The 27,701-nt window shown below is 39.2% G+C and overlaps 1 protein-coding gene across 1 annotated transcript in view; it reads right to left on the reverse strand.

Annotated features, from left to right (window-relative positions):
- The window catches only part of LOC129637612 (phospholipid-transporting ATPase VB-like), a 379,551-nt gene that overhangs the window by 319,466 nt on the left and 32,384 nt on the right, over positions 1–27,701 (reverse strand). The window contains exon 2 of the mRNA XM_055561831.1: positions 3,649–3,714. The gene's annotated coding sequence lies outside the window, so the exon portion shown is untranslated. The remainder of the gene's footprint in view (positions 1–3,648; positions 3,715–27,701) is intronic.

A 27,701-nucleotide genomic window follows, 5' to 3' on the forward strand; every position in this document is an offset into this window, starting at 1 on the left:
GTTTTGATTTGCATTTCTCTGATAATGAGAGATGTTGAGCATCTTTTCATGTGTTTGTTAGCCATCTGTATGTCTTCTTTGGAGAAATGTCTATTTAGTTCTTTGGCCCATTTTTTGATTGGATCGTTTATTTTTCTGGAATTGAGCTGTAGGAGTTGCTTGTATATTTTTGAGACTAATTCTTTGTCAGTTGCTTCATTTGCTATTATTTTCTCCCATTCTGAAGGCTGTCTTTTCACCTTGCTTATAGTTTCTTTTGTTGTGCAGAAGCTTTTAAGTTTAATTAGGTCCCATTTGTTTATTTTTGCGTTTATTTCCAATATTCTGGGAGGTGGGTCATAGAGGATCCTGCTATGATGTATGTTGGAGAGTGTTTTGCCTATGTTCTCCTCTAGGAGTTTTATAGTTTCTGGTCTTATGTTTAGATCTTTAATCCATTTTGAGTTTATTTTTGTGTATGGTGTTAGAAAGTGTTCTAGTTTCATTCTTTTACAAGTGGTTGACCAGATTTCCCAGCACCACTTGTTAAAGATATTGTATTTAATCCATTGTATATTCTTGCCTCCTTTGTCAAAGATATTTTGTTCCATTGATCTATATTTCTGTCTTTGTCCCAGTACCATACTGTCTTGATGACTGTGGCTTTGTAGTAGAGCCTTAAGTCAGGCAGGTTCCTCCAGTTCCATTCTTCTTTCTCAAGATTGCTTTGGCTATTTGAGGTTTTTTGTATTTCCATACAAATTGTGAAATTATTTGTTCTAGTTCCATGAAAAATACCATTGGTAGCTTGATAGGAATTGCATTGAATCTATAGATTGCTTTGGGTAGTATACTCATTTTCACTATATTGATTCTTCCGATCCATGAACATGGTATATTTCTCCATCTATTAGTGTCCTCTTTGATTTCTTTCACCAGTGTTTTATAGTTTTCTATATATATAGGTCTTTAGTTTCTTTAGGTAGATATATTCCTAAGTATTTTATTCTTTTCGTTGCAATGGTGAATGGGATTGTTTCCTTAATTTCTCTTTCTATTTTCTCATTATTAGTGTATAGGAATGCAAGTGATTTCTGGGTGTTGATTTTATATCCTGCAACGTTACTATATTCATTGATTAGCTCTAGTAATTTTCTGGTGGAGTCTTTAGAGTTTTCTATGTAGAGGATCATGTCATCTGCAAACAGTGAGAGTTTTACTTCTTCTTTTCCAATCTGGATTCCTTTTATTTCTTTCTCTGCTCTGATTGCTGTGGCCCAAACTTCCAAAACTATGTTGAATAGTAGTGGTGAGAGTGGGCACCCTTGTCTTGTTCCTGACTTTAGAGGAAATGCTTTCAATTTTTCACCATTGAGGATAATGTTTGCTGTGGGTTTGTCATATATAGCTTTTATTATGTTGAAGTATGTTCCTTCTATTCCTGCTTTCTGGAGAGTTTTGATCATAAATGGATGTTGAATTTTGTCAAAGGCTTTCTCTGCATCTACTGAGATAATCATATGGCTTTTATTTTTCAATTTGTTAATGTGGTGTATTACATTGATTGATTTGTGGATATTGAAGAATCCTTGCATCCCTGGGATAAAGCCCACTTGGTCATGGTGTATGATCTTTTTAATGTGTTGTTGGATAAATCAAGTTGACAAACAATTAGCCAGACTCATCAAGAAACAAAGGGAGAAAAATCAGATCAATAAAATTAGAGATGAAAATGGAGAGATCACAACAGACAACACAGAAATGCAAAGGATCATAAGAGACTACTATCAGCAATTATATGCCAATAAAATGGACAACGTGGAAGAAATGGACAAATTCTTAGAAAAGTACAACTTTCCAAAACTGAACCAGGAAGAAATAAAAAAATCTTAACAGACCCATCACAAGCACGGAAATTGAAACTGTAATCAGAAATCTTCCAGCAAATATAAGCCCAGGTCCAGACGGCTTCACAGTTGAATTCTATCAAAAATTTAGAGAAGAGCTGACACCTATCCTACTCAAACTCTTCCAGAAAATTGCAGAGGAAGGTAAACTTCCAAACTCATTCTATGAGGCCACCATCACCCTAATACCAAAACCTGACAAAGATGCCACAAAAAAAGAAAACTACAGGCCAATATCACTGATGAACATAGATGCAAAAATCCTTAATGAAATTTGGCAATCAGAATCCAGCACTAGCCTTTTTATGCCTCTATCCAATAAGTAATAATCACATCTTTCAATTTTCAGTCTTAGTGTGAGGTTTCATCTTTATTTTTGATGCAGATCAAAACTATAATAAGTCACCACCCCATACCAGTCAGAATGGCCATCACTAAAAAGTCTACAAATGAAAAATGCTGGAAATGGTATGGAGAAAAACGAACCTTCCTACTCTGTTGGTAGGAATGCAAATTGGTGCAGCCACTATGGAAAAAAATATGGAGGTTTCTTAAGAAAACTAAAAATAGAGTTGCCATATGATTCAGCAAGCCCTTTCCTGGGCATATAGCCAGGAACTGTAATTTGAAACAATATATGCATCCTTATGTTCGTAGCAGCGCTATTTAAAATAGCCAACACAGAGAAGCAACCTAAATATCTATCAGTAGATAATTGTATAAAGAATATGCAGTACATATACACAATGGAATACTACTGAGCCATTAAAAAGAGAGAATTAGTAGAAATGCCATTAGTAGAAATATGATGAACCCAGAAATTATTATACTAAGCCAAGTCAGACAGAGAAAGACAAATACCATGATATCACTTTTATGTAGAATTTAAAATAAGATGCAGATGGATTTATCTACAAAACAGAAACAGGCTCAACAGACACAGAGAACAGATGTGGTTGCCAAGCAGGTAGGTAGGAGAGGCATGGATTGGAAGTCTGGGATTAGCAGATATAAACTACTGAACAGTACATAGAATGGATAAACAAAATAGAGTTCAAGCAATGAACTTGGAATAGCAACTTCAGATGAAACAGGCCTTAAGTTTTAAGTAATCCAATATTAGCATATCACAGATAAAGGAGACAAAGACTCAGGGAAGTTAAGTAGGGTCATGAGTCAAGGTTACCACCAGGACTATCTTGTAACTTCTAATCAAATGTACTTTTGCCACATCACACTGTCTCAGTGTGGTCACCACAACCACTGTCTTCCTACCCAACTGTTTTCTACCTATCTACTTTAGCAAAAAAGAAAAATGTACTGGCTCACAGAACTGGAATGTCCAGATACTCAAGGGCTCCAATTGCATGTTTTAAGCTGGCTTTTTCCATGTGGTGGCCAGGTGGCCTTTGGAAACTCAAGACTCATACTGACTCAACCCAAAAGCCTCAGCCTCATTAGAAAGTCTTTCCTGACACATTTTATCTTGCCAAAGTCTCAGGAAAACCTCTGATTGGTTCATTCTGGATTGGGTACCCAACTCCACCAGCTCACATAACAATACATTCTCTGTGCCAACGTCTTTTAAACCACTGAATGTATTATTCACAAGAAAGAGGGTTATCTAAAAAGAAGTCAGTGATTTCAAAAACATGCACAAGCAACAAATATATGTTATAAACATATATTAACAAATATATATTATAAACATACTTCTAAAATAAAACGATATGGAAGGAAATATCTAAAAACAGAAGCTTACCAAACACAGGAAGTCAACTATGGTAATGGTGTTGCTTTTCTTCTTTTAAATAATTTGTGTCAATTTCTGTAATGACAAAGATAAAGAAAAATCTCATTTCAGGAGATGAAAGGTTGATTCACTATGGCTTACATCATAATAATTGCTTTTATACACACTCAACATACAATATTTTATATTCTCTGCACAGTGTCTGGCATTCAATGAATGCTCATTCTCATTCTTTGCACACATACAATAGTTAGCTTGGTTTGTGCTAAGGCTACTGTCATCACCTTTCTATCACCACACACTAACAGTGTCATTCACGTTATGAAGTCTCAGTTGAAAGACAACATGGACTATAAGCTGTTCCACATCTTTGATTTTCAATGTTTGAGCTTTTGAATGCCACAAATTCCAGAATGGCTTGTCATTTGCTCTGGGATTTCATAGCACATATTCCCCATTCTCCTTATACTTCGTGGAATTTCTATTATTCAGATTTTCTTTCTTAATTTCAATTGACATGAATTTTGGTTATTATGTCTGAGAATTTCATGAATATAACTCAAATTTTGTCATCTGGTAAAATTAAGTTTCTCCAATGTCACTCTGGAATAACCACAGATTTAAATGAAGCACAAATTGTTAAGAAATTGTCACCTGTCTAATTTCATTGGAGATCAACGAGGTGGAGTATGATCATAGTTAGGAGACAGGGCTATTTAGTTCTGGGTTCAAATCCTAACATCTTACCGGCTGCTGCTGCTGCTAAGTCACTTCAGTCAGTCGTATCCGACTCTGTGTGACCCCACAGACGGCAGCCCACCAGGCTCCCCCATCCCTGGGATTCTCCAGGCAAGAATACAAGGGTGGGTTGGCTGGTCTTAGTCAAATTAGTATACACAATAAGACTTAATGACTTCATCTATAATGTGGAACAGCACCATTACCTAATTCATAGGTAATGCATGTAGAGGGTGTGGTACTCTTTGAACTCTAAATACAGATTAACCATTGTTATGACAGCCATAAAAAAGTAGCTTATTTGTGGGCAATAAAATAAAGAGCAGAAATAGCATCCGCCGCAGTTTGCAAGCACAAAATGAAAATGCACATATTTGTGAATGCTGATTTTACTGATAGACAATCTTTATATTTTTCCCAAGAAACCTTCCCATATTTCTTTGCTTTCATTTGTCCACCTCCTTTTGGATTCTTAATAATCATATATTTTTTTATAGTTTTGAGGTACAACTGACCTTGTACCTCAAATAAAAATTGTATATATTTAAGGTACACAAAATGATTTGATATACATATACAAATGATAATCATAACCAAGCCAATTAACACACCCATCACTTCACATAGTTACCGTTTTTGTGTGTGTGGTGAAAACACTTAAGATCTCTCCTGGTGACTTTCAAGTAATTAATAATATGTTATTAACAATAGTCACCATGCTGTAAGTTCAATCTTCAGAATTTCTTCATCTTATAAGTAGAAGTTTGTACCATTTGGCCAACATCTCTCCATTTTGCCTGATTATTTTGATTGTTTGTTTAGCTGTTTTTTTGTTTTTTTTTTAGAATAAGACATTAAGACAGATTGCCAGCAGATACAGAATTCTCTGTGACTGCTGCTTTTCTCTAAAATCTATTCATTTCTTCCATCTCTCCTGTTTGAGTCCAGGCTACATCTTCTCTTGCCTGCTCCCTGTTGTTCTCTCTGCTTCTGTGATCACATCCTGTGGTGCTCATTGCTGCCGGTCACCAATAGTCATCTCTCCTGTGCATGCGTGCTAAGTTGCTTCAGTCATTTCTGACTCTTTGCAATGCTATGGACTGTAGGGCTATGCTGCCTGCCAGGCTACGCTGTCCATGGGGATTCTCCAGGCAAGAATACTGGAGTGGGTTGTCATGCCCCCATCCAGGGAATCTTCCTGGCCCAGGAATCAAACCCGTTATCTCTTGTGTCTCCTGCATTGGCAAGTGGGTTCTTTACCACTAGTGCCACCTGGGAAGCCCACCAGTCCTCCTGTACTTTTGGGCATTTATGAAAATCGCCCTTTCCCATGCCTTAAAGAAATGCATGGCCATGACAGTCATGCAAGAGTGGAAGTGACCCATGATGGAAGCACTTAAGCTCATGTGTGTGGTTTCTCATGTTCAGTCCTTGTTAACATGACCACCAACCTTCCGAAATGCAGAGCTGTTGTCAGTCAAGAGTTGTAGAGTGAGGATGATGTAGAACAGAGTGACAAATAATACATGAACAAGGAATAAAGCTTGTTTCACAAACACAGTTTAAGTACTAATTACAGACTGCTTGGAACATAAACTGTTGCATAGTATTCTTTTCAACTGAAATTTAAGCAGCTTCTCTGGGGAAATTACATGTTGCTTCTTGCACAGTCTCTGTATCATCACCCTGAGCTTAGTATAAGAAATCAATAAATATTTGTCAATAGACTGACCAGGGAAAGGAACTTCATTTTCTCCTCTTTGAAGTGAAATTTGACTATTTTACATTAAGCTAGCAGTGGACTTACATACAGTTACTACAGATATATGGACTGGGACAAAAACCCCTCTTAAAATCTTCTAAGACTCCTCAAACTCTCCTTTTGTATAGATGTATCTAAGGCCCATTAAATCTCATATTATTATTCACTTGCTCATAGGGGCCCAAATAAATCTATGTCTTATTTCTATTACCTTTTAATATTCTTCTATTATTAAAGATATGGAAGGAGAAAGGTAATGGAGAATGGACTTTCTGATAATTTAGCTGTCATCTTTAGCATCATGGTTTGGCTAAAGGTTGGAATGTTCAAACCATGATTATAAATAGTGGTATATAAAGTGTCTCCTGGGACTTTGATCCAGGAGCAGTTTACATTTTTAGTAGTTTCAAGCATTCAATTTGATATTTCCTTGTTTGCATCTCCTTAATAGGATGGCGGAGGCAGAAGTATCAGATGTGAGGGTATCTCAGATTGTGCCTTAACAGGAAGAAAAGCCCAGGCACCAAATGTTTGCTAAGGACACTTTTTATACAAACAGCCTTGGAAAAGACTTTCAAAACCTTGTTCAACAACTCCAGAATTTTTCTCCATTTTATTACTCCTCAGTAGTCAGCAGTCCCTATATCTTGCTGTCCCTTCACTGCCTCTTCCGTTTGTTGTCTCTTTCACTTTGTTATCCTGTGAGTCTTGTTTCTGATTTCCAGGATCTGCCTTGACCTCTAGTGCCTGTGCAGGGTACAAATACCATCTCTGCAATCACATCAGTAACATCATATAGAAACTTCCCAACTGTATGTCCATAAATGGCTCTCCCCCCAATTCTCCATTGCAACTAAGTATAGGATGAGAGTATAGATGAGAGGTCCATGTCTGATTTACCATCAACTTCAGCAGTGACTAATATTTCACTACCCTTGGTGTCTTATTTTCTTCAAGAAAGTCTGTGGGAATGATCCATTCAGATTAGTTTCATAAGATCAAAGCTCTATTACTATATATATTCTCACTTTTTCACATTCTAATGTTTGTGAAATTGTGGTACCTCTTACACTTGATATGCACCTTTAATGAGATATTTAATTTCCAAATGCTATCATTAAATTTATAAAGAAATATATAATTGACTGTATCTTAAACTTCAAGGTTAAAATTACTCCTCATATTTTGTTGTTCAGTTGCTAAGTCATCTCCTACTCTTTATGACCCCATGGACTGTGGCACACCAGGCTTCCCTGTCCTTCATGAGCTTCTGGAATTGCTCAAACTCATATGCATTGAGTCAGTGATGCCATCCAACCATCTCATCCTCTGTCACCCCCTTCTCCACCTGCTCTCAATCTTTCCCAGCATTGGGGTCTTTTCCAGTGAGTTGACTCTCTGCATCAGGGGCCAATGTATTGGAGCTCACAAATCAGATATAATCCTGTGACAAAAAGATTCAAGGGATTAGATCTGATTTGTGAACTTCTCATATTAGAGGTTCTCAAGTACACTTTATGGTGTTGGGGGCCAGAGTGAGGCACTCCGCCCATGGCAAAGGTCATGAGGAAGGAGGCTCGACATACGCAAAGGCGGGATCGAGCCTCAGGAGTCCCCCTGGAAATCCTCGAGCATCTACCCCCATAACCAGAGCCTGCCTACCTTACTACTTTGTGCTCTCACCTACACCTCTGACTTTACGGGGGGCTGTCCCCCACCACCTCTTTCGGAGAAGGAGTTAACCTAGAGCTCCAGTTGATAAAAACCCCTGGGCGTGACAAGAGTGTTTTAACCTACAAACTCCTCTGAAGGTTCTCTAGCCTGCCTGACAGGCTTGTCCGGCCACATGTGATTGCTCACAGCCTCCCAACCGTGAGAGGCACGAGATGCTTTAAACCTTCTAAAAACAGGTTCTTTAGAAAAGTTAGAAAATTATTAGTATAAGTATAATGGGCTGATTAGAAATTGTATTGGTGAAGGGTTTTTTCATTTGTTGAGCCAATGTTTACTGCTAAGTCTCCACATCCCCTGCCCTTACACACATTAATGAATATATAGAAGAAATAAGTATTAACCTTTGATATTAATCACGTTAGACCTTAGGCTAAGTAAATTCTTTCCTTAACTAAAACCCACTACACCCTCACCCTATAGGAATGTAACTTTATTTGGGTGGCGTCTGTTTTAAGAATAATCACCCCTGGAGAAATAAGTGTCCTGGTTGACTGACCGATGTCACAAGGAGAGGGTCGTAAATTGTCAGCAGGCCCCCTGGCCAGAAGATGATGTAACACCCCTAAGACCTCTGTATACATTTGTATGAAGCACCTGACTTTGATAAAAGTCAGGACTGCTGACCCCACGTGACTTTTGCATAACATCTCAGTGTATAAAAGTAGACCATGGAAAATAAAGAATTGGGATCAGTTCCTCGAAAGACTGGTCTCCCCATGTCTCTCTCTCTCTCACTCTGGTTGAGTCTCCATCTGGAGCGCGGAACCCACCATGCTTACTAATTATGCCTGGGCTTCTAAGATCCGACCGGGGAGGCCTCAGCGTCTCCTCTCCTTCGGGAGAACGGAAGGACGCCTGCGGCCTACGTAAGTGGTGCAAGCTTCTTGTCTTGAAGTTTTATTGGTCCCCCGCGTAAACCAAGCTACTCAGCCTCTTTTCTCCACTGAATTTTCCTCATTCTATTACTCTTTATATCCTTAATTAACATTTAATTAAGCAGTTGTTCCCTGACCCTCGCCTATGCCGTCTCTCCTTCGAATACCCTGGATCAGCTGGGGCTGGACCCCGGCATTATGGCTTTGGTTTTTATTTCACTGAATGCATGCCATTTAACAGAGCTAAAGGGTGATAAATTTAAGAACTATGGAACGCAACCAAATCCCGAGCATCACAGGCCAGAAGAGTGTTGAGCCTGGTTTGCACAGATGTGTCTGGCCTGCTCTCTAAGCTTCCATACAAAACCAACAACAACCGTTCCACATCAGGAGAAGCAGGCAGAACATCATCACATCTGGGGTGGAATAGCAGCTAATTTTACACAGAAAGAGTGCCTATTTGACTTTTTGCTCAAGTTCTTTTGGCATTCCAATCAATGTAAACATGTTGACTAGATGGTTATTTTCTCAGGGAAAATTGTTTCATCTGATCCCATTTACTCTTTTTCTCATACTTAAATTTACAAGTAAACACAGTGAGGCTTTACTTCATTTCCCTATCTGCATTCAACATTTTACTTGTTGAAACCACTGCTATGAAGTTTATAATTTTCTTTAGACAAAAACATGTACACCAAAACCCCACCAAAACACTGCATCTTTTCCAATAACCCCATTTTAAGGCATATAAGCATATGATAACAAATTCATATCTCAATGAAAACACACCATCTAAAATCTGCTGTTTTACTCATGTGTGTCTCTCTAATCTGAATGTCAGAGATTGAATTATCATGCTTATAAATAAATCTTTTTCTCCTCAACAAATCAATCACACAGACTGATCTGGTTCTAATTTCACTTCTGCCACTTTCCCTGGTTGTTTGACCTTGTAAAACTACATAATCTCTTAGCCTGAAGTTTCTTCTGAAAAATAAGCAAAATAATAGCTACTTTACATGATTATAAATTTCCTCTCCCTCTCTCTCTCTCTCTATATATATATATATATCTCCAATGTGTGTGTATATACATATTTGGCATAATGAGTACTTAATGGCAATTTTGTTATCACTGTACTGTACCCAACCCAACTGTAAACTCAAATACTCTAATAGCCCTCGTTTCTCCTATCAATATGAGAAACAGACAATGAAATTCATCTCCTAGGATACCATCATTTATCAGTTCACCCTCACTTTGTATTTGTTTAAGAGAAGTTAAGAGAGTAGGATTAACTATAAAAATCATACAAATGTCTAATTTCAAGGAAACAGTGCCTGTGGGACAGAAAATAGTTGTATAATTGCCTCTTTTTCCAATTAAAAAAAGTCTGAACAAGCCTACTCACAAAACCTTCCATTTAAAATTTTTCCTAGCACCTCCTTCATAAACACCTCCTGCAAATAACTGATATAGAACTGGGAAGCAACATCAAGGCAAAACAAAAACTGCTACAAATGCAGTAAATCATAGAATACTAGAATGGGAAAAGCAACTTAAAAAGGATTAGTGAGAGGAAGATATTAAAGAGACAAACCTTTTACTTGTCCCTGAAATCATATAAAATTGTCATTAACTCATCAGTAAAAATAACTATACCCAAATCAATGGCAACTTCTTTAATAGAAAGACCATATTTTCTTCAAATTGCCAGAAGACTCTTCTGAGTGTACATTTGTACATGTGATATATCAAATAATAGGGGGTGAGGTTTGTTATTTCAGCAAGGAACAGTAGTTTTTAGAAAGTAAAGTGATGCTGTTTCCAAGCCTTCACTCCTACAATGAGATTGGAAAAAGAGAGAGTTTTGAATTTGCTAGGGCTGCTATAACAAAGTACTGCAAGTGGGTGGCTTAAACAATAGAACTTTATAGTCTCACAGTTCTGGAGGCTAAAAGCCTGGATCAGGCTGTTAGCGGGGTTGGTCCTTTCTGAGGGCTGTGAGGAAAGAATCTGGTTCACGCCCCTTTCATAGCTTCAGTGTTTTGCTGCAAATCTGGATGTGCCTTGGCCTATAGACCCATCACCTAGATCCCTGCCCACATGTTCACATGGCATTCTCCTTCTCTGCATGTCTCTACACACATATCTCAACTTTGTATAACAGCATGTTTTATTGGCTTGGGAGCTCACCTACTTCAGAACGACCTCATCAAAGCTTCATTACATCTGCATGACTATTCCCAAATGAGGTCACATCCTGAGGTACTGGGCATTAGGACCTCACACATGAATTTGGGGGAGACACAATTAAACCTGTAGCAAGACAGAAGAGAAAGTACTTCTTCTGAAATGGTAGAGCAAACCATCCAACCTGTCAAAGTAGACCAAACCTAACTAGATACTTATTAAAATAGGTGTCATTGCGGGTATACATGTTGAATGTCACTGGCACTTCTTGTAGTTTTCTTATCTACCACGTAGATGATTCTGCTTACTGATATTCATATCTGTAACCCATGGACTGTAGCCCATCAGGCTCCTCTGTTCATGAAATTCTCCAGGTAAGAATACTGGAGTGGGTAGCCATTCCCTTCACCAGAAGATCTTCCTGAACCAGGGACTGAATCCAGATCTCTTGCATTGCAAGCATATTCTTCACCTACTGAGCCACCAGGGAAGCCCAGTCATATGAAAGTAGTCACATGAATACTTCAGAGTATGAGAGAAAGAAATTAAGATCCAAGTCAAGCACATTGATTCTAGGACATCTAATCAGGGAATGGAAACATAGCTGATTTCATAAGACTTTCAAATTTACTAATAGTTCCTTTTTCTTTCTAGAATATTGTTTATAAGCAGCCTTATATTACTAAGTAAGTGTAATACACTGTTGCTGAACCTAAGCAAGTCTTCCAAAACCCTAACTTCATCAGAATTATTAATTCCTCCCAGAGATACACATGCTTTATTCTGGGGCCAACTATATTGCAACAATTCTTTGTTGATAACAAAGGGTGTAGGTGTGGGTAGCTTGAGGTTCTACTTTTATGGGACTTGATGTTTTACTTTTTTAAAAAAAGTCAACCTAATATGAACACGAACCAAGAGCTTTCATGTCTTCCAGGTACCAAAAAATCTCTCCCACACAAATTTCAGCTTCAGTTAATTGACCAATGTTTTCCATGGTTGGGGGATGATGCTTAAAAAGGGTTTTGAGCAAAGTGAGGATGCTACTTGAGAGTGGTAATGTGACATTGATGTTCACATTGAGATTATACTTTTTTAGTTTCATTTTGTATTGAATAATCAAAAGAACTGGCTATCAATCTGGTGCTAGTGTGATTTTAATCATTAATACATCCTAATCTCCCTTGTAATGCAGAGGAAGATACCATAGTTCTGAGTTTTAGTTTTGTTTATTTAGAATGTGATGCTATTTTTAATTACGTTTAACATTATTATCTAACTATGGTATTTGACATAAATATTCCCTTTTAAAAATTTTAAAAGTGTTTTAAAAATAAATTTAAAAGTCAATTAAAAAAAAGAAACTATGAAATAAGTAATAGTCATGAAGCTAGACAAACATTTGAAAGATAGCATGCAAATAACTAAAATTTGGAAACTAATGATTCTTTCTTTTACCTGAAGGCATTTGCATAGAGGAACAAAACATTCCACTGGATGCTCAATAAATGCATTCAGTTGCAGGAAAAAGGTGTCCTCCACACCCAGTTGGCATGTTTTAGTTGGGCAGAAAGCAAAAACATGGAAACCCAACAGATCTCTTTTTTGTTGGAATAGAGCAAGGACTAAATTCCAACCACCTTAGGAGCTGGTGGCAAGCCCTCCTACTTCCTTTCTATTTTCATCCTGGCTTACCTGGTTTGCATTATGTTTGATCCCAAAAGCCACCTCTGATCCTTTTGGGAATAGGCAGAGTATATAAAAAGGGAGGTGATTAATTAGTATTTGTTGAATAAATGAATACATAAGTGAATGAATAAGTTAACAGAGAAAACAGAGGGACTAAGAGGGAGAATTTGCAAAGCTCTAATTGTTCTTAGCTCTCCTGTTTTAATAAGGAGAGTTGATTCAAGGGGTACACTGTGATTCTAACAAGGAAGATAGCACTATGCATGGCCCAGATGGGAAACATGGAGTCTGAATAGGCAGGAAATTAGAGAAAACACTCCTTAGCGATTGTTTGTCTTCTCTCTAGATTCATTGGAGGACTGCCTGATAATCCCAGATGGACCCAGAAATGACTTTTCAGGCAATCAGAGGAGACTGAAGCTGATGGTCACCTTAGCTGTATCTCGGATTAAGCGTATTGATCCTAATTTACAGGAATCATGAAAATAAAATCCCAGTTGTTGGTGGAAAGGAAAGTGATAAAAGTCCATCTGAGAGGGAATCCAGCCTGAATTAATAAGAGAGAGAAAACATGCCATGTCTTCGTTCTCTGCTCAGGAAGTCCATCAGTGTGACACTGAAAGCTCTTCTGGGGGAACAAGAGCAACTCCCTGGTGTCTGTGTGGAAGTTGTTTTCATCCTAGTTGATGGGAAGATTCATAGGCTGTTGGAGAAAAACATCTGTTGCAGAGCAAAGAGAAATATGAGTGAATTAAACCTACTGTTCTTGACTCTCTATAGTTTTCAACACATCTTCTTTCGTAATATGGGGCTTCCCTGGTAGCTCATACAGTAAAGAATATGCCTGCAATGTGGGAGACCAGGGTTTGATCCTTGGGTTGGGAAGTTCCCGTGGAGAAGGGCATGGCAACCCACTGCAGTATTTTTGCCTGGAGAATGCCATAGACCAAGGAGCCTGGTGGACTACAGTCGATGAGGTTGAAAGAATCAGACACGACTGAGTGACTAACACTTTCTCTTCACTTTCCTTTGTAATATAGAACTTTACATATATGTTCCCTCTCTCCTAAACTGGACTCTGCCCAAAGGTAGGATCTATTTCCTGATTCACTTTTGTAGTCCCATGGTACCCATTATTTGAGACACAATAGATGCTCAGTAACCTAGACAGCATATTAAAAAGCAGATACATTTCTTTGCTAACAAAGGTCTGTCTAGTCAAAGCTATGGTTTTTCCAGTGGTCATGTATGGATGTGAGAGTTGGACTATAAAGAAAGCTGAGCACCAAAGAATTGATGCTTTTGAACTGTGGTGTTGGAGAAGACTCTTGACAGTCCCTTGGTCTGCAAGGAGATCCAGCCAGTCTATCCTAAAGGAAATCAGTCCTGAATATTCATTGGAAGGACTGACGCTGAAGCTGAAGCTCCAATACTTTGTCCACCTGATGAGAAGAACTGACTCACTGGAAAAGACCCTGATGCTGGGCAAGACTGAAGGCAGGAGGAGAAGGGGATGACAGAGGATGAGATGTTTGGATGGCATCACTGACTCTATGGACTTGAATTTGAGCAAGCTTGGGGAGTTGGTGATGAACAGGGAAGCCTGGCGTGCTGCTGTCCATGGGGTCGCAAAGAGTCGGACACGACTGAGCAATTGAAATGATGAATGAAAATAGACATTTGAAAATTGCTATGGCTGCTGTTTAAATTCTTCTCCATGAATATTTGAGTGCTTACCATGAACCAGACAACTTTTTCACTGGGAGAAATTTTAAAACAACCTCATTTGTAAAGACATTTGTAGACCTGAGGCTGATTTGCCATGAACATTAGTAACATTTATACAACTGAGATCCTGAGAAACAAAGAGGGAGGGGGATATGGCAAAGGGGTGTGGGGTGCACAGAGAAAGAGGAATCAGTTTGGGGATTGCTTAGGGTGGAGATCAGGGAAGGAGCATTTGTTGAAAGCTTTGAAGGATGAAATTCAACAGGTGTAGGTAACTCTGGAGAAGGATGTCTCAAGGGAAGATTACACCCCAGACAAAATCTTGAGATGGGATAGAACAGTTTTTTGGGGGAGGGGTGATGGGTAGTTTAGAGGGGCTATAATAATGTTTACAATGTAGGGATGTGTATGTTTGTGTGTGTGTGTGTGTGTGTGTGTGTGCATGTGTTTGAGAGAGAGAGGAGAGAGAAAGAAGTGGGGAGAAAGGACAAAGAGAGAACAAGAATCAAGGAGTTAAGACCATCTGGGCACAGATTTCACAGAGCCTTAAAAACTCTGTGAAGCCATTTGGAGTTAACTAAATAATGCAGGTCATGGAGCAGGGACATGAAAAATCTCAGCTGCTCTTTAGGATCTGGACACAACAATTAGCTCATCTGACCAACAAATTTAGGCGAGTTAGTAACGCCCCCTCCTCCAGGGTCATTCTTTTCCTCCCTGATAAAATAGGTGCACATCCAAAAGGAGACTCCAAAAGATGACAGCAAACTCAAGGAATGGCTCCCTGCTGGAATTTCATCCCAGTAAGTAAGGACAACATAAGAGGGAAACAGTGTGGGCATCCTTCTGTTGCACAAGCCACATTTGTCTCAATTTGAGAGGCTAATTGTTTTTTCTAAAGCTTCCCTTGAACATATGCCCTTAAAGGGAATGATTTAAGTGTTTATTTTTACTTTTCAGCAGGAAATTTATTCCTGTGCAATCAAATACCTAGAATTGATGAGAAAGCTATATTTCACAAACAAATGTCAGCTGATAAGCATAGAATGAGTGACAAAATTAGAAAACGTGTCTGCAAGCTCTCATGTAATTGATTCAGGCAAGAATTTTCAACTGGTGTTAAAACTATTTGGTGAATGGAAATACATTGTAGAAATGTAATGAACAAAACAAAAGTGAGATTTCATAGCTCCTCTGATCTAAGCTCAGCATTGGCCCCTTTCACTCTAAAACCCAACTCCTTACAGAGGCCACCAAGGACTCACATCACCTGCCTCCAATCCTTTTCTGAATTCAACCTCACTGTGATCCCCTTGTTCCTATAACTTCAGCCACATCGCCTCCTTACTGTTTTTTGAATGGATGTAACAGTCATGCATCCTTTTAACGATCTTTGCTCACTATCCTATGTCTGGATTTCTTTTCTCTCAAATATGTGCATGGCTAAGTCTTTCCTGATACAAGTCCCTATTAAGAATCAACTTCTTGGGTTTCCCCGGTGGCTCAGTGGTAAGAATCTGCCTGCTGATGCAGGAGACATGGGTTTGATCCCTGATCTGGGAAGACCCCACATGCTGCAGAGCCTGTGTGCCACAACTACTGAGCCTGTCTTGAGCCACAACTACTGAAGCCTCAAGCCCTAGAGCCTGTTCTCTGAGCATCGACAAAAGCCACTGCAATGAGAGAAGCCTGTTCACTCCAACCAGAGAGTAGCCCATGCCGCAATGAAGTCCCAGCACATCCATAAATAAATAAATGAAATTATACAAGAAAGAAAGTCAACTTCTCAACACCCTGTTTACAAATACACCCCACTCCATTGCCATGCTCAAACTCTCCCAGCCTCTGTCACTCCACTCTCTGCTTCTCCCTCCTAGGCATCTACTGACTGCTAACCTATGATACAATTTACTTGGGTTAGAAGACAGAGATTTTTGTCCTGTGTTTTCTGCAAAACTCCTAGGTATCTAGGATAGTACCTGGAATGCAGCAGTTGCTCCAATATTTGTTTAGTGTATTTAATAAAAGCCTGTGGGCAAAGGAACTTTTGGTGAGTCACCCTTGATGAGTGGTACCGCACTGCTCAAGCATACAGTGGGAGCACAGATCACAAGTGGGGACTGGCCCCTGTGTACAGAAAGGGGCAACCCCTGCTCATGGGCATTTCACTACCATAAATATGTGAGAGGTGGCACCTAATTAGAGGATAAGGTAAACATATTAATGCTGAGAAATTAATGAACTTGGAGAACAGAAAATCAGTGCTTTTGACAAAGGAATTTGTTAGAGAAACAAACACAGCAGAGGCAAGGGAGAGGGCAATACCAGTTTCTACAATTGGGTTTCTCCGCTTCAAAGATCCAGAAGTTTTGTCTCAGATAACCTTCATTAAGAAGCCAACAGAAATCTCCCAACACCCAGGCAGCTTCTTTGAATTTTCCTCATTTTGTGAGCCATTTTAGAAACCAGCCCAGGATCTGCATGCTGGGGAAATAATCTTTCATCTGACAAGGGGAATAAGGCAATCTGCTTCCTCAATCTGGGGGGCTGTTCTCATAGGAGGCCAGGGTATTAAGTATAATCACCTGTCTGGGATCAGGAAGCACAGGTGAGGGGTGAGAAGTACGCAGTTCAATCAACCAGGCTGTGAAGTCATTTCATTTCCTCTTCTATAATCAGCTTTGTTTTCCCTTGTTCCTAAGATTATGATCTTTTATGTTTTTTTCATTCCAGCAGCTCCTAACTCATGAAGTCATGGAATTAGTGCCAGGGGTTTGAAAATTGATGAGAACTAAACATTATCATTAGAGTGAATAAATATCAGATTTATATATATATGTGTATGTATATATACATGTATATGTGTGTACACACACACACACATATATATATACACACAAATACACATTATTTTGAGACATGGGTGTTCCTGGGAACAATGAGATATGGATCCTATTAAAAGTGTTGCTGAATTCATTGAGTGGTTTTAATACTCCTAACACAGTAACCGTTTGTCACAATGGCTCAAATAAATCCGTTGTTATTAGCACATTAGACAAAATTTTCTGTAGGAAGACTAGGGTAGGGATAAATCATCTAGGTCAAGTTCATTATTTACTTCCCTAACAGGATGGAGAATCAGAGAGATGGAGACACTTTTAGGTCTCGTGGTGAGATAAGAGCACTGCAGCAGAATCCTGGTCCCTGGACACCAGCACAATGTTCTCAGCAAGTGCGTTATCCTGTAGCTGACTCCAGATTTTCAACATTCCTCATTGAAGAAACCTTCCCCTACCCTTTGACCTCTTACCATTTAATCTCTTGCTAGGGTGGTCAGGAGGGCTTCCATAATGGCTCAGTGGTAAAGAACCTGCCTGCCAATACTGGAGATGTGGGTTTAATCTCTGGGTCAGGAAAGTCCCCTGGAGAAGGAAATGGCAACTCACTCCCATATTCTTGCCTGGAAAATCCTATGGACAGACAGAGAAGTCTGGCAGGCTACAGTCCCGTGGGTCGCAAAAGAGTTGGACACAACTTAGCGACTCAACAACAACAGGGTCGTCAGAATCAAGGGGCCAGAGTGTTCAGCTGATAAGAGAATCTTACTCCTGAAGCTAAGACCTCCTTTCAGGACATGACCTATTTGTCTTTCTAAAAGCCATCAGCCTCTGTGCAGCCTAGGGAACAGGTTGAAATGTGCCCTTGCAGCAAAAAAGTTACAGATGAGTTTCAACATAAAATGACATTTCTCTTCACCCTATTCATTTACCTTGGTAAGTTAGTCTTCAAGTTTTAAAAACTTGGGAAAATTATTAAACCTCTGAGTCAATTTTCTCATTTATAAAATAGGAATGATACTTGTTTTATTGAGGTAAATGAGAACTATAGGTCAAAAGCTTGGAGTTGTGCCTAGCAGACAGCATGAATCATTATAAAATACTCATTTGTTATTTTTATCCAAGCTAAGGTGCCATAGTAGAGAGAGAATTTCATTATTATAATTATTTAAAATATCATTTTTATAATGATTCCTGATTATTTGTTTTAATCATAAGGTTGATATTTTCTTCATTTATGAGTTCTTTAGTGAGAAGCCATAATCTTGAAACAGTTAAATGTGCTCCTGGGCTTTCCTGGTGACTCAGACAGTAAAGAATATGCCTGATTGATAGGAAACCTGGGTTCAATCCCTGGGTTGGGAAGATCCCCTGGGTAAGGAAATGGCTATCCACACTGGTATTCTTGCCTGGGAAATCCCATGGACAGAGGAACCTGGCAGGCTACAGTCCATGGAGTTGCAAAAGAATCAGATACGACTGAGCGACTAACACTTTCACTTTCCTCTGAGAATTTCCTATGACTTCTCACTTTGCTTATTCTCTGAAATCTCTTCATTTTTCTCAAGCTCAAACCTAGTGGGCCTCAAGACTTGCTCTAGCCTTGTAGGGTAGCTGTTCTTCTGAGGCTTCAGCTTCTTTCCTGCTTTGGGTCCTTAGCATCTGCTGACGATGCAGCCTTCAACTTTATCTCCTAGGCTTCCCCAAACTTTTGGGTAAGAAACTGCTATCAACTCCCTTAACTCCCTTAACTCCCTTTCATTCCTTATACATGATGTTAAAAATAGAAACAAAATCACAAATTTTTTTTGTCACTGCGTGCTTTCCATTTTCCTTCAATATTTGTTTACCTAGAGGTGATCAGTGCCCCCTACTAAGCTGTGAGCTTCATGAGTCAAGGAGCCTGGTCAGATTGCCCTTCACTTCACACACAAAGCACCGAGACAGAGAAGCCTCTCTTTCGTTGAATGAATGAAACCATAATTTCTCCTCCATCCTGGTGCCCAAATCATCTCTAGTGAGCCTTATTTCCAATTCCATAAAGAGATCAAAAGTGATAGTAAGGGTCAATTTTAAAAATCATTCCCAATTGCAGTGACATATACAGAGAGATGCATCTGCCTTCACTGAAGCAGCTTTGACATGAGGGCAGGGTGGGGGGGAGATGACATCAGAGTGTTTCGAGGGATACTGAGAAAAATATTGTGAGCTCCCACTCCCAAGCAAACAGAACCACAAGGATTTGATAATATCAAATTGTCTATAATTACTGGAAATAAGAATATGGAAAAACACTATAGTCATGTAGAAGGCTTTTAGGGGCAAGGGTGGTGGGAAGAACTACAACAGGGCACAAAAAACCTGTGGTGATACATGTGTTCATTGAAGCGACTGTGGTGATGGTTTCACAGGTACATCCATGTGCCATAACCTGCATCTAATGTTTCAAATATGTGCAGTTTATTGTATGGCAATTATACCTCAGTAAGGCTACTCATGGGAAATAGACGGGGAAACAGTGGAAACAGTGTCAGACTATTTTTTCGGACTCCAAAATCACTGCAGATGGAGACTGCAGCCATGAAATTTAAAGACGCTTATTCCTTGGAAGGAAAGTTACGACCAACCTAGATAGCATATTTAAAAGCAGAGACATTACTTTGCCAACAAATATCCATCTGGTCAAGGCTATGGTTTTTCCAGTGATCATGTATGGATGTGAGAGTTGGACTGTGAAGAAAGCTGAGCACCGAAGAATTGATGCTTTTGAACTGTGGTTGTGGAGAAGACTCTTGAGAGTCCCTTGGACTACAAGGAGATCCAACCAGTCCATCCTAAAGGAGATCAGTCCTGGGTGTTCATTGAAAGGACTGATGCTAAAGTTGAAACTCCAGTACTTTGGCCACCTCATGTGAAGAGTTGACTCATTTGAAAAGACCCTGATGCTGGGAGGGATTGGGGGCAGGAGGAGAAGGGGACGACAGAGGATGAGATAGCTGGATGGCATCACCAACTCGATGGACATGAGTTTGGGTGAACTCTGGGAGTTGGTGATGGACAGGGAGGCCTGGCGTGCTGCGATTCATGGAGTTGCAAAGAGTCGGACATGACTGAGTGACTGAACTGAACTGAAGGCTACTCAAAACATTAACAAGATTAGAGAGAAAATAACAATAATCTCACAACAAAACAGCATCATGAATTTTCTCAGGCTGATTAGTTTCAGAATCTACATTTCTGAAGATATAGCTAATACATCCCATTTGTTCTGGGAATGTGGGGATGGGATACTGGTGGGGGTCCCTTTTGCAGATGCAAGAGAGACAGAACAGCCCTTGTGGCACAGTGGTTGCTATCCAGGCCTCACCTCTATCTTCAAAAAGGCACCTTGGGGGAGTAAAATCAGGACCGTCACATGCACCAGCATTCAGAGGGAAACCTTCCAGCCCAGACAAGAAGCAAGCTGTGCCATTACTGTGCTTTGTTTTTGCCTAAAGCAGTGAGGAGTTCAGACAACAGACCAGCAGCTCCTGTAGAAAACCCATCATTTCCCACACAGACATCGACCTCTCCTCTCTCAGGGCTGCCCTCCATCTCCCAGCTCACCTTCAACTGATAAACCCTTCCTGTTTATGGACAAGGCATCTCTCCCCACAACGCCTTTTTTCTTTCCTCCTTTTTACTCTGCTCATGTTTCATTTCTCTTCTTCTTCTATTCATTCCCTCTTTAAATGTAAAAATAAATTAACATTTGTTGAACACTATGCAGCCAACTTCTCCACTTACATTATTCTATTTTATCCTTTAAACCACCCCAGGGAATAACTGCCATCACCAGTCCTCTTTCATAGAAGAGGAAAATGATACTATGACAGGTTCAGGGACTCATGGATGCTCTGCCTGCTATAAATGTGGAGCCCCAAATTTCCCTCTTTCTTTCCGCTTTATACAAATATTAAGATGTGTGATGCCTCCACTGGAAAAGTATTCTATGTTTCTTAAAAAACTGTGGTAGACTATATTAAATGGCATGGAAATAATTATCACATACTGTGAAGCATAAGAAACGTGTAATAATTAGGTATTCTATGGCCTAATTTCAAACTGTGGTGTTGGAGAAAACTCTTGAGAGTCCCTTAGACAGCAAGGAGATCAAAACAGTCACTCCTAAAGGAAATCAGCCCTGAATATTCATTGGAAAGATTGATGCTGAAGCAGAAGCTCCAGTACTTTGGCCACCTGATATGAAGTCCTGACTCATTGGAAAAGACTCTGATGCTGGGAAAGATTAAAGGCAGGAGGAGAAGAGGACAACAGGGTTGTATAGCATCACTGATACACTGGACATAAATTTGAGCAAACTCTGGGAGATGGTGAAGGGCAGGCAAGTCTGGCATGCCACAGTGCACAGGGTCACAAAGAGTCGGACATAACTTAGCAACTGAACAACAATAACTCAATGGCCAGTGCACATGTATATAGTAAATTAGAAGCAGATACGCCAAATTCAGCAAGGTGGCAAGATATAAGATCAACATACAGAAATCAATTGCATTTCTTAACACAATGAACTATCAGAAAGGGAATGTTAAAAAAAATTTTTAAACTGAAATCCCAAAATAAAACACTTAGGAATTAACCTCACCAAGGAGATGAAAGACTTATCTGCTGAGAAATATAAAACATTAATAAAGGAAACTGAAGATGATTAAAAGAAATGGAAAGATTTACAATGCTCTTGGATTGGAAGAATATTGTTAAAATGGCCAAAATACCCAAAGCAATCTACAGATTTAATGCATTTTCTTCAAATTTCCCATGACCTTTTGCATAGAGCCAGAACAAGTAATCCTAAAATTCATATGGAACCATAAATGACCCAGAATTGCCAAAGCAATCCTGAAGAAAAAGAACAAAGTGGGAGGCAAAATAACACCAGACTTCAGAAAATACTACAAAGCTACAATAATCAAAACAGAGTGGTATTGGTACAAAAGTATACATATGTATCAATGGACCAGAATAGAGAGCTCAGAAATAAACCCACACACTATAGTCAATTAATCTTTGACAAAGGAGGCATGATTATACAATAGGAAAAAGACAGTCTCTTCAGCAAGTGATGTTGGCTAAGTTGGACAGCTGCATGTAAATCAATGCAGTTAGAACATGCCCTCTCATCATACACAAAAGTAAACTCAGAATGGTTTAAAGACTTCACTATAAAACTCCAATAAAAGAACATAGGCAGAACATTCTCTGATATAAATCATGCCAATGTTTTCTTAGGTCAGTCTTCTCCCAGGACAATAGAAATAAAAACAAAAATAAACAAATTGGACCTAATCAAACTTATAAGAGTTTGAAAAGCAAAGGAAACCATAAACAAAATGAAAACATTACCTACAGAATGGGAGAAGGTATTTGTAAACAATATGACTCACAAGAGCTTAACTTTCAATATATACAAATAGCTCAACAACTTGTCAACAACAAAAACATAATCAAAAAATGGGCAGAAGACCCAAAGAGACATTTCCCTAAAGAAGAAATTCAGATAGCCCATAGGCTAAAGGAAAGATGCTCAACATCACTAATTATTCAGTTCAATTCAGTTCAGTCGCTCAGTTGTGTCCGACTTTGTGACCCCATGGACTGCAGCATGCCAGGCCTCCCTGTCCATCACCAACTCCCCGAGTTCACTCAGACTCATGTCCATTGAGTCGGTGATGCCATCCAACCACAGTCAAAGGTCAGTTTTCATTCCAATCCCAAAGAAAGGCAATGCCAAAGAATGCTCAAACTACTGCACAATTGCACTCATCTCACATGCTAGTAAAGCAATGCTCAAAATTCTCCAAGCCAGACTTCAGCAATACGTGAATCGTCAACTTCCAGATGTTCAAGCTGGTTTTAGAAAAGGCAGAGGAACCAGAGATCAAATTGCCAAATCCACTGGATCATCGAAAAAGCAAGAAAGTTCCAGAAAAAAATGTATTTCTGCTTTATTGACTATGCCAAAGCCTTTGGCTGTGTGGATCACAATAAACTGTGGACAATTCTTCAAGCGATGGGAATACCAGACCACCTGACCTGCCTCTTGAGAAACCTGTATGCAGGTCAGGAAGCAACAGTTAGAACTGGACATAGAACAACAGACTGGTTCCAAATAGGAAAAGGAGTACGTCAAGGCTGTATATTGTCACCCTGCTTATTTAACTTACATGCAGAGTACATCATGAGAAATGCTGGGCTAGAAGAAGCACAAGCTGGAATCAAGATTGCAGGGAGAAACATCAATAAGCTCAGATATGTAGATGACACCACCCTTATGGCAGAAAATGAAGAAGAACTAAAGAGCCTCTTGATGAAAGTGAAAGAGGAGAGTTAAAAAGTTGGCTTAAAGCTCAACATTCAGAAAACTAAGATCATGGCATCTGGTCCCATCACTTCATGGCAAACAGATGGGGAAATAGTGGAAACAGTGGCTGACTTTATTTTTCTGGGCTCCAAAATCACTGCAGATGGTTGACTGCAGCCATGAAATTAAAAGATGCTTACTCTTTGGAAGGAAAGTTCTGACCAACTGAGACAGCATACTAAAAAGCAGAGACATTACTTTGCCAACAAAGGTCCATCTAGTCAGGCTACGGTTTTTCCAGTGGTCATGTATGGATGTGAGAGTTGGACTATAAAGAAAGCTGAGTGGCAAAGAATTGATGCTTTTGAACTGTGGTGTTGGAGAAGACTCTTGAGAGTCCCTTGGACTACAAGGAGATCCAACCAGTCCATCCTAAAGGAGATCAGTCCTGGGTGTTCATTGGAAGGACTGAGGTTGAAGCTGAAACTCTAATAATTTGGCCACCTGATGTGAAGAGCTGATTCTTTTGAAAAGAGCCCGATGCTGGGAAAGATTTAGGGCAGGAGGAGAAGGGAATGACAGAGGATGAGATGGTTGGATGGCATCACTGACTCAATGGACATGGATTTGGGTGGATTCTGGGAGTTGGTGATGGATAGGGAGGCCTGGCATGCTGTGGTTCATGGGGTCGCAGAGTCAGACACGACTGAGTGACTGAACTGAACTGAACATAGTCAAAGGCTTTGACATAGTCAATAAAACAGAAATAGATTTTTTTCTGGAACTCTCGTGCCTTTTTGCTGATCCAGCAGATGTTAGCAATTTGATCTCTGGTTCCTCTGCCTTTTCTAAAACCAGCTTGAATATCAGGAAGTTCACGGTTCATGTATTCTTGAAGCCTGACTTGGAGAATTTTGAGCATCACTTTACTAGCATGTGAGATGAGTGCAACTGTGTGGTAGTTTGCACATTCTTTGGCATTGCCTTTCTTTGAGATTAGAATGAAAACTGACCCCTTCCAGTCCTGTGGCCACTGCTGAGTTTCCCCATTTGCTGGCATATTGAGTGCAGCACTTTCACAGCATCATCTTTTAGGATTTGAAATAGCTCCACTGGAATTCCATCACCTCCACTAGCTTTCTTCGTAGGGATGCTTCCTAAGGCCCACTTGACTTCACATTCCAGGATGTCTGGCTCTAGGTGAGTGATCACACCATCATGATTATCTGGGTCATGAAGATCTTTTTTGTATAGTTCTATATATTCTTGCCACCTCTTCTTAATATTTTATTTTTCTGTTAGGTCTATACCATTTCTGTCCTTTATTGTGCCCATTATTGCATGAAATATTCCCTCGATATCTCTAATCTTCTTGAAGAGATCTCTAGTCTTTCCCATTCTATTGTTTTCCTCTTTTTTTGCACTGATCACTGAGGAAGGCTGTCTTAGCTCTCCTTGCTATTCTCTGGAACTCTGCATTCAAATGGGTATATCTTTCCTGTTCTCCTTTGCTTTTCACTTCTCCATTTCACAGCTATTTGTAAGGCCTTTCCAGATAGCCATTTTGCTTTTTTGCATTTCTTTTTCTTGGGGATGGTCTTGATCCTGTCTGCTGTACAATGTCATGAACCTCCATCCATAGTTCATCAGGCACTCTGTCTATCAGATCTAGTCCCTTAAATCTATTTCTCACTTCCACTGTATAATTGTAAGGGATTTGATTTAGGTTATACCTGAATGGTCTAGTGGTTTTCCCTACTTTCTTCAGTTTAAGCCTGAATTTGGCAATGAGGAGTTATTAGAGAAATGCAAATAAAAAGTACAATTATGTACCACCTCACACCAATCAGAATGGCAGTCATTAAAAAGAGTATAAATAACAAATGCTGGAGAAGGTGTGAGGAAAAAGGAGCCCCCCTCTACACTGTTGGTAGGAATGTAAGTTGTTGCAGCCACTGTGGAAGAAAGTATGGAGGTTTTGCAAAAAACTAAAAATAGAATTACCATATGATCCAGCCATCCCACTCTTGGGCATATATCCAGACAAAGCTGTAATTCAAAAAGATACATGACCCTCTATGTTCATTGTAGCACTATTCACAATAGTCAAGACATAGAAACAACCTATATATCCATTGACAGGTGAATGGATAAAGAAGATGTGGCTCATAATATACAATGAAATACTACTCAGCCATCAAAATGAATGAAATAATTACATTTGTGGCAACATGGATAGAAAGTGAAATAAGTAAGAAAGAGAAAGACAAATACCATATGATATCACATATCTGGAATCTAAAATATAACAGAAATGAACTTATCTATGAAACAGAAACAGGGACATGAAAAATGGGCATAGACAATATAGGTTGTCAAGGAAAAAGCTGTCAAGGGAAAGGGAAGGAGTGGGAGGTTAGGGTTAGCAGACAGAAGCTTTTATGTATAGAATAAAAAAACCAACCATGTCCTACAAATATAACATAGGGAATTATATTCAGTATCCTGTGATAAATCATAATGGAAAAGAACATGAAAAATACTGTATATATGTATGATTGAGTCACTATATTGTACAGCAGTAATTAACTGCTGAATTACAACATTGTAATTCAACCATAATTCAATAAAAATAAATTTTAAAAAAGAAAAAAATGAAGCACATATATCAAAATGTACCAGTGGTCATCTACATCATGAGATGATGAATTAGATATGCTTTCCTCTTACAGCTTATCTGCATTTTCTTAAATATTCATGATGAACACGTATTACTTGTATCACAGGCAAAAGTATGGGAACACCCTAAAAAGTAGCAATCTTTTAGAAGGAAGGGATATATTTTCCTTTTTTCCCTTTTAATCTTGGTTCTGACTAGCGAGTGGCATGTTTTCCCTCCCAGGAGAGAACGTTATGTTGTTGTTCCAAGATTTTAAGAAAGTCAGAGGTGTGAATAAAAACATGTCTAAAGCAAAACTCAGAATGGGTTCAATGGGTCTAAAGTAAAGCTCTGAATGGGAGTTTTCCTCCTAAGAGTCACCACAGCTAAACAGAAGGACTCTCTCTCAGGAATGCTTTGCAAATAATATGGGCTTTCACGTGCCACCTTCTACCCAAGATTTACCACAGCTCTCTCACCCCAACTAACTCTTCCCTTTCTCTTCTGGGCTTGGCACTTCTACTTCTATCTACCTTATAAAACCCACCAAATTTTCTCTGAGGTAGAAAATTCATAGTCTTAAGAGAAATAAAGATGTTTTAATAGTGTAACAAAAAGATCCTTACACTTCTTCACTTTGGTTGTGAATCAGATCAAGGCAAGACCTATGTTTCTTTTGTTTTTCAATGTATCCCTGGCAGCTAAAATTTATTCTTTCATTCGATTAAAAGTGGAGTGTCTACTTGGTTCCAAACACTGAGCTGCATGCTGAGGATTTAGTAGTAAAAGGACAGACAGCAACCCCCAGCTTATGGGGAAGGATCAGACACTAGACACTCAAACCAACAGAACATTGTTATACTGTGAAGGAAATACACAAGGTGATATGATGAAGAGTAACTAGGAGTCGGCTGTAGATGTGGTGAAAGAGAGGGCCTTTCAATAGAGATGATATTTCAGCTAAGCCTTGCAAGTCCAGGGATAGGAAGCACGTGATAGATACATATCAGACCTTTGCTTTGGGAGCGAATGAGTCAGCTTATTCTGCATCCCCCAACAGGAGACCAATACATTGTTGAACTTGATTCAGACAGGTTATTGAACTCCAGTTATTAGTTAAGCATTCTGTTTTATAGACTCCACCTCACTAAATCTTCCCAACAGATGAGGTAACCCTTTAAATAAAGGACCCACATTCTACTGATGAAGAAAACAATGACTTGCCCAATGCTGATGAGTAACAGAACCCAAATCAAAGCTCATATTTGTTGGCCAGCTCCAAAATCCACCTCCTTAAAGGAGTAAAGGTATGAAATCATATACAAACGGGTTTAATGAGAGAACCAAAATTGAACAGATTATTGTTTACATAGTGGAAATAAAAATCAAATGTTAGTTTTACAAAAGTCCTTTGCCTCTTTCAAATATGAAATCAAATTTTAGGGGGAAAAGCCATTTTTTTTACATAGGAAAAAAAGTTTAATTG

The sequence above is a fragment of the Bubalus kerabau genome, chromosome 1, assembly GCF_029407905.1.
Source record: "Bubalus kerabau isolate K-KA32 ecotype Philippines breed swamp buffalo chromosome 1, PCC_UOA_SB_1v2, whole genome shotgun sequence".
NCBI classification, from domain to species: Eukaryota; Metazoa; Chordata; class Mammalia; order Artiodactyla; family Bovidae; genus Bubalus; species Bubalus kerabau.